Raw genomic sequence first — 7,413 nt, 5'->3', positions numbered from 1 at the left:
CGAATTGGTTCGAGCAGCCCCATATCCATCAATGTGGGAAAGTTTAGCTCTTACTTGAATGAAATCGACTTTAGCATATCATTAAAGCTAAGAGAGATGTAGAGAACAATACAGAGAGTTGAGAGAGAACCAGCTAGAGAGGGAGATGAAGTGGTAGAGAATAGTTAGAGAGGGGTTGTAACTTATCCAAAATTTTAACCGGCCTGTCTGGAAAATTTGCCGCTTCTTCCAATTTTTGGCCCAAATTTTAGCCCGCCTATACAATTTAACTCTTCTTCTTTTGTATTTTAATTTTCTTTTTTTTAAATGAATTATTTATTATAAATTATAATCAAATTATTTATTATGTAAAAACATTATCACTTTCTTTAATTTATAAATTCAACCAATAAATTAATTTTATGAAATTAGTTATTTTTAAAATCAAATAATTGGATTATTTATGTTTTATTAATTTAAAAGAAAAAAAATTATCTATTAGAAAAATATATATTTACTTTAATATTTAAAATAAAAAAAATATTAACTTATTTGATTAAAATTATATTTTTAATTTATTACTTAAATAAATTATAAAGTTAATTAATTAAGACACAAATAATTAGATGTAAATTTAGTTATTTTTTATATGATAATATTTTATTGGTAAATACCCTATGGTAACATAATTTCACACATGTTGCATGGTGTAACGCTTTCTATCTATAATAACATGTTCGGAAGGCTATAGTAACATCAAATATGTAATGTTGCGGTAGATGAAGATAAACATAGCTAATGTAACATTAGTTTGTAACACTGATGATCAAACTATTGCGATAGGCCATCTATGGCGTAGTGTTCGATGTCCACTTGTAGTTATTGAAGTTCCATCACTCATGTTATAAATTTATTTGTAAATCAGTCTCTGATTATAAAAGTTGGATTTAATAAATATGCTTGAATTTTTAGATGATAAGGAGCGACTGGTTATTGGTAGCGTTGTCTTGAATTTTATCAAAATTGAAATATTTAGCGACCTCGTTATTGTTTGTTGATTGTCTGCATCAAATTATATGTGTAATCAAAATTTAGTGGCCAGTTTTTATATGAAGCTGGGAATTTAATTATTTCGAGATGATATAGAATCATCGTTGAAATATACGATGAAATATCAAATCACTTAATTATGAGTGAACCGAGATTTATGGTTGAGATAAAGGATGTTGATGTATGATACATATTGAATATGATTATTTGGAAATGACGATATCATATCAGAAATTTCGTGACACTCAAAATAGAGTGGACAAATTGAAATTGAGATATGGATGATTTATTTGAGATATGTCTTTAATTTAATCAAGTCAAAATAATGAACCAACCTGAATATTGAGAATAAACCATATTTCTCTGTAAGTATCGACTGTGATATTGATAATCCAAATTCAATTTTGGGAAATCAATTTAATTTTGGTGGAACGAACTTTGAAATGTTAAGTTCATGACATGGTGAGTATTGTTTTATCAAATAAATGTGGTTTATTAAAAGTAATGGCTACTAGAAGTTTTTGGCAGACACTGAATGGACTATGTTAAGAGAAAAATATTTTCATTTCGGTTTTAACAAACAGTGATCATGTCCATTTTTAAAATGACATCAACCGGGAGATTTAGTTTCACTACGCCATAAGTGCACATAGGCAACCCCTACTATACAGTTGCATAAGGCCCAAATGGGGTTGCATAAGGTAATAGGCAACACCAAGGGGTGGTTGCCAATGTGGAAGTGGCCGTAGACACCTAATGCAATATTTTGTGCAATACTTGAAAGTATTGCATCAGGTGGATTTTGCAACAGTAAATCACCTATTGGCAACAACAGAAAGTGTTGCATTAGACCTGATAGGATAGTACACATGGTCCTACGTGGCAACTGACACATCAGATGCCACATCAGCAACAGGGGGTCCCAGAGCCACATCAGCATGCCACGTCAGCACACCACGTCAACTGGGTCCCATCCTGCCACGTCAGCTTTGGGGACCATAATGCCACGTCAGCATATGAGGCCCACAATGCCACGTCAGCAGTGGGACCCTTTTTGCCACATCATATGTGGGGCCCACATTGTTTATGCAACACTATTTTGATGCATATGCAACACTATTTTCATTCAATTGCAACAGTATATACCACATTATGCAACACCATTTTTTAAATTACAACAGTATTATAATCAAATATAACACAGTGAAAAGCAATATGCAACATCATACTATGGAATATGCAACTCTAGAAAGCATAAAAATTTGGCCATAATTGGTCTGTTTTTACATGATACCTGCTATAAGTGGCATCCAAAAAAAAACCAGCCATATCAGGAATCCAACAAGTTAGTTTTAAATACAAAAAAAATACTAAAATACATACACCCAATTCTAAATTTAAAACACCAAAAATACATCAAATCTTTCTTCAAACGAACAAAGATACCAAAGAACTGAGTCACTAAGAAGTTGCGCCTTGAGTGCCTTGAATGACTGTAGTACCGTTTTCCTCTTCATCTGCGAATGAACACCTTTTAAAAACAGACCCCGAGGCGATGTTGATGCAAGGAAGCTAAATGGAACTTTAGCCTAGAAAATAAAAATGAACAGAATAAGAATAACAAGATTCACCATCTGATAACAAAAAATTAAAAACATGCAAAACTAATCAGCAGAAAATTAGTGTGTGATGAACTCTTTAACAGTAGTCTCCCTATTGCACGACAGGTTTATTTTTGATAGCAACTCCTTGATTGGGCCATACGACCTTGAAGCTATTTCTTCTCGAAAATGTGTTTTAAAGAAACTTGCTACTGATATTCTTGGTCCAATTTTTGGTGCCAGTACTCTGTGATTCACACTCTTGAATTTGTCATTGGTTATGAGCTGCATACAGAAATTTAACATATTATTACATGTTATAAATTCACTTCTTTCGTAATTTGAATACGCAGTGCATATCTAATCATTGCTGCAGAAGTAAGCAGGATTTATAATATGATAGTAGTAATGGTAATGAAACCACTATCAGAGTGGTTTTTAATGGCTAGAGTAAGTTCGGGTTCAGGACATGCAGGGTAGTAATGGCCAATTTGGAATAGCCCTTCAGTGCAAGCCATATCTTTTAAGTGATACGGAGCAAGGCCAAGAGCCTCGGAGATCAGTTCCAACAGAGTAATCCTCATATCCATAATGTACTTCGAATAAGTAATCATAATATCACTGAACATCAAGAGTAAAAGACATAATTTCAAAGCAAAGCCATCATCAACATATAATTAAATCAGATCAATGTGCAAATCTCACAACATTATGATGCTCAATATCGGATCTATATGAAATATGCCAATATGTCTTTCTAATATATCTAGTCTAGATCTACTGTATGCATTGTCTTTAACAGCAAAAACAAAGTGTATACCTGCACACTACTGGTATTTTTTCCGATTCAGGAGACTCTCGAGACGTATTGCAGAAAATGGTATCTCCCCAATTAGCAGCAAGTCCTTTGTACAAATCGAAATTGCTATAATAAAGAAACTTTTTTGTAAAATCACGTGAATAGAATGGCTTCTTCAGCTCACTGTCCTGTTCATGAAACTTACCAACCCCTTCTATCATTTCATCCATCACAGGTTCCGGTAAAGTATGATTGATAACTTGGAAAAAGCCCCAGTTTAGACAAGCATCTCTAACTCTTCAATAACTTTACTGCGTAAAGTTGCATCACAATCAATACATTTGAAATCAATGTTAGGGAAAGTGAACTCTTCGGAACCTGGTGTTTGATGAAGGTGGGCTTCTTTATGCACAAACATGCGAGGAATTTTTGTGACACCAGCATCTACAAGCCCCTTTTGTTACAAAAAAGTAAAACCAAAGGGTAGAGCTGAACATCTATTTTCAATATAATGATATAATGATATAGTATCACATGATGCTGATGAATATAATGATATAGTATCTAAACCTGCTCTGTTTATTCAGATTTCGTATCATATACATAAAAAATCAACTCAAAATTTCATGGCTGACATGACCAAACCTGACAAGGTGGCCTGATCCGTGTCGCTTGTAGACATGCCACCTTGATATTCTTTATATATTAAGACACGCTTGCCACTTGGCCACATATGTGTTGTCCTAAAATTGATCATGCAGCAGATGTTATCAACACCACAAATGTGCCACCTTCCAGAGGTATTTACTATGCAAAACTAGAGGGGTTTTGTGTTTTCTGAACTCAGGAATCACAAATAGCCTTACTCGGAAGGAAGTGTGAAGAAGTAACATTTTAGTGGCGATCGAGAACATGGCTAATTATCACAAGCTGCAAATTTATGCAATTAATCATATTTTGAAGGAAATAGCTTACTAGAAACCATTCTTTCGTGGCAGGATCAGGACGGTCACGTCCTCCACTTGGTGCAATCCATTTGATTTTTAATCCACTCCTGCAATTTGAATTTAATAAGAACATGTCTTTGGAGTAAACCGTGGCACTGAATAAACTATTCCCTAATCTTTTTGTAATGTTTAAGATCATGAATTCAGTAAGTAAATCTCGACAATTTCATCATTTATTAAACTGCAGCGTTCTTTTTGATATAATAAATTAATAATAAAAGTATGTAAGAACTACAGTTTGAAAGTAACAAAAACAAGAACGTACTCAAACTAATTCCCAACCCGAAAGTACCAAAATACACTCTACTCCCCTAACCAACGGAAACTCCTGCTTATTATGCAGCACATGAGTAATCGCAGCAGCCGTCAGAATTCTAACAGTGTGCATTACTATACGCAAACTAATACCAAGTAAAAGATAGCAAACAAATAATAGGGAGTTTAGGAATCTACAAAAATACACACAAAGCAACATTATACAAAAAACTGTAAAGTTTGTGCTAGTGTGATTAGTTCTAGGTAACAAGAAAAGCACCTTGCTTTTCGCTCTTCTCTTCATCATTCTTCGCTACTTTCTCGACCTTTGCTTCTTCAACCGCCTTTTCAACATGAACACCTTTCAAAATCTTTTCGAGCTTCTCAACCTTTCCGTTATCATCAACAAGTTTCCGTCCACCACCAAACCTCCATCCACCGTAACACACCTGCGTCGCGCCATCGACCGACCTCATCTCCACCGGTTCCAATAATCCCAGTTCGAGTGACGAGGTGGAGAAAGCGGTTATGAGCCCATTTTCCTCAAACGGGGGGCGAAGGCCATAATTACTTTTTTTTTGCAAAAGATGTACAGGAATACCCGCGCGATTTTAGCGGGGCCATTTATACCCACCTATTACGCATTTGTGGGAGGGGTAGTAGGTAATACGCATTGCAAGAATGCATGTCATGCTAATTTATTATTTTTAATTTGTAGAACATGTATTACGCATATAGGGGAAGAGTAATAGCCACTGATGCGTATTGGAGGAGGGGGTATTACATGATAAGCATAGTAAGAATGCGTAATAAGTGCTTGATAAAAAGGGAAGGTTGCAGTTAAACATAACACGCATTTTGACAGTAGGTAATGCATATTACAAATCTGGGAAATGCGTAATATTTTTATTTATTGTACAAAATTAAACATTATGTAAAATTGCAAAAATATATTAAAATATCGAATTTATTTAAAAAATATATATTTAATTTATATTAATATTTTTAAACTCAAATTTGAAATTGTTGAATCCTAAAATACTAAAATATTAATACGGTTAAATTAATGGTGATTTTTAAATTAAAATTTGATTAATAGGGTTTATGATCGGTTACTAGGGTTTAGGCTCTAGGGTTTAGGGCCTACCCTACATCCTAAACCCTAAATCGTTGTGTAATATATTATATACTTTTTAAATGTTTCTAAAACCCAATTGGGGATTATTGAACCCTAAAATATTAAAAATTATTTAATTAGGGATCCTATTTTAAATTAGAGTTTGATTCTTAAATTAAAATTTGGTTACTAGGGTTTAGGGCCTAAAGGCCCTAAACCCTAGTATAAATTAGGGTTTAGGCTCTAGGCCCTAAACCCTAAATCCTAAACCCTAAATCGTTGTGTAATATATTATATACTTTTTAAATATTTCTAAAACCCAATTGGGGATTATTAAACCCTAAAATATTAAAAATTATTTAATTAGGGATCTTATTTTAAATTAGAGTTTGATTCTTAAATTATAATTTGGTTACTAGGGTTTAGGGTTTAGGGCCTAAAGGCCCTAAACCCTAGTATAAATTAGGGTTTACGCTCTAGGGTTTAGGGCTTAGGGCCTAAAGGCCCTAAACCCTAAATCCTATTACGCATTTCTGTATTGGGTAAAAGAAAATACGCATTCGCAATATGGGTTCTAATTCCTATTACGCATATGACATATGAGTATATGTATTCTAATTTTATGTTAAATCTTAATACGCATTCTGTTTCTGGGTTATTGGTAATACGCATTTCATATGTATGTATTATTAATATCTTTATGTATATTACACATTCAGCAAATATGTATTTGTAATACGTTTTTCTTGAATGCGTAATAGCTTTATTTTTTTACAAACCCGCCTGTCTCGAGTACACACAAAACATAAGGTTGTCGTCTGTCAAATATTTCTTTCACTATTCTCTCTCAGATAATGTAAACACGCCCATTTATTGTTGCTAATTTCTAACAATGGAGTGAATCTCTTATGCCGAAGATGGGGATTGCAAATTCAATTGGCTAATTTAAGGTACTCATTTTATTTCTACAACCCTAGATCTATCTTTACTAGGGGTAATACAATGGCTTCACAAAGTGGGTTTATTTGGGGTTGGCTATATAGTGATGGAAATATTATAATGGATGATGCGGAAGGTGTTAAATATGATAGAAAGATGACTAGATTGGTGAAATTAGAGTTTAATCTTAGTTTTGAAGGTTTATTAGATCTTTTGTATACAAAGTTGTGGACCGATAATACATTGTATAAGTTGAACATTTGTCGTAGATTTCTAAATCCTTCAACAAATATGTTTGAAGTAGCACCAATGTATGATGATGATGACGTAGAGTATATGTTTGATTCAGTGGTTTTTTCAAGTTTAAGAAACTACGTAGAGCTCTATGTTGAAAATTTTTTGATTAACTCCATGCAAAATTCAAATGTAAGGGGTGAGATGTTCATAAGTGGTGAAAGAAGTTCAAGCTCCTATAACTCAAAAAAGTTACGAACTACTGAAAGTGGTGAAGTTACTGGCGGCTTTAGTGGTGGAGTAAGTGGAAGTATTTCAAGTGGAAGTTCTAGTAGGTGCACAAGTCGTTTGGATAGTGACAGTAACTCGAGAGGTAGTTCTGAATTTAGAGACGAAGACATTCCTTTCTACAAGTCTTTTGATGGGTCATAA

General features: G+C 33.7%; 1 long non-coding RNA gene across 2 annotated transcripts; it reads right to left on the bottom strand.

Annotated features, from left to right (window-relative positions):
* Positions 1–2,546: 2,546 nt before the first annotated feature.
* LOC141717783 (uncharacterized) lies at positions 2,547–5,134 on the bottom strand. Of its 2 annotated transcripts, XR_012573763.1 has the most exons (5): positions 4,972–5,134; positions 4,405–4,483; positions 4,075–4,172; positions 3,451–3,740; positions 2,547–2,915 (listed from the first exon to the last, which is right to left on the bottom strand). It is a non-coding gene; the product is annotated as an uncharacterized LOC141717783 (long non-coding RNA). The 2 variants fall into 2 exon arrangements; XR_012573764.1 differs by lacking the exon at positions 4,075–4,172 and having other exon boundaries at positions 4,972–5,129.
* Positions 5,135–7,413: the final 2,279 nt, after the last annotated feature.

The sequence above is a fragment of the Apium graveolens genome, chromosome 4 (assembly GCF_009905375.1).
Source record: "Apium graveolens cultivar Ventura chromosome 4, ASM990537v1, whole genome shotgun sequence".
In the NCBI taxonomy this organism is placed as follows: domain Eukaryota; kingdom Viridiplantae; phylum Streptophyta; class Magnoliopsida; order Apiales; family Apiaceae; genus Apium; species Apium graveolens.
The sequence above is the reverse complement of the archived record's forward strand: the minus strand, read 5'-3'. Positions and strand labels throughout refer to the sequence as shown.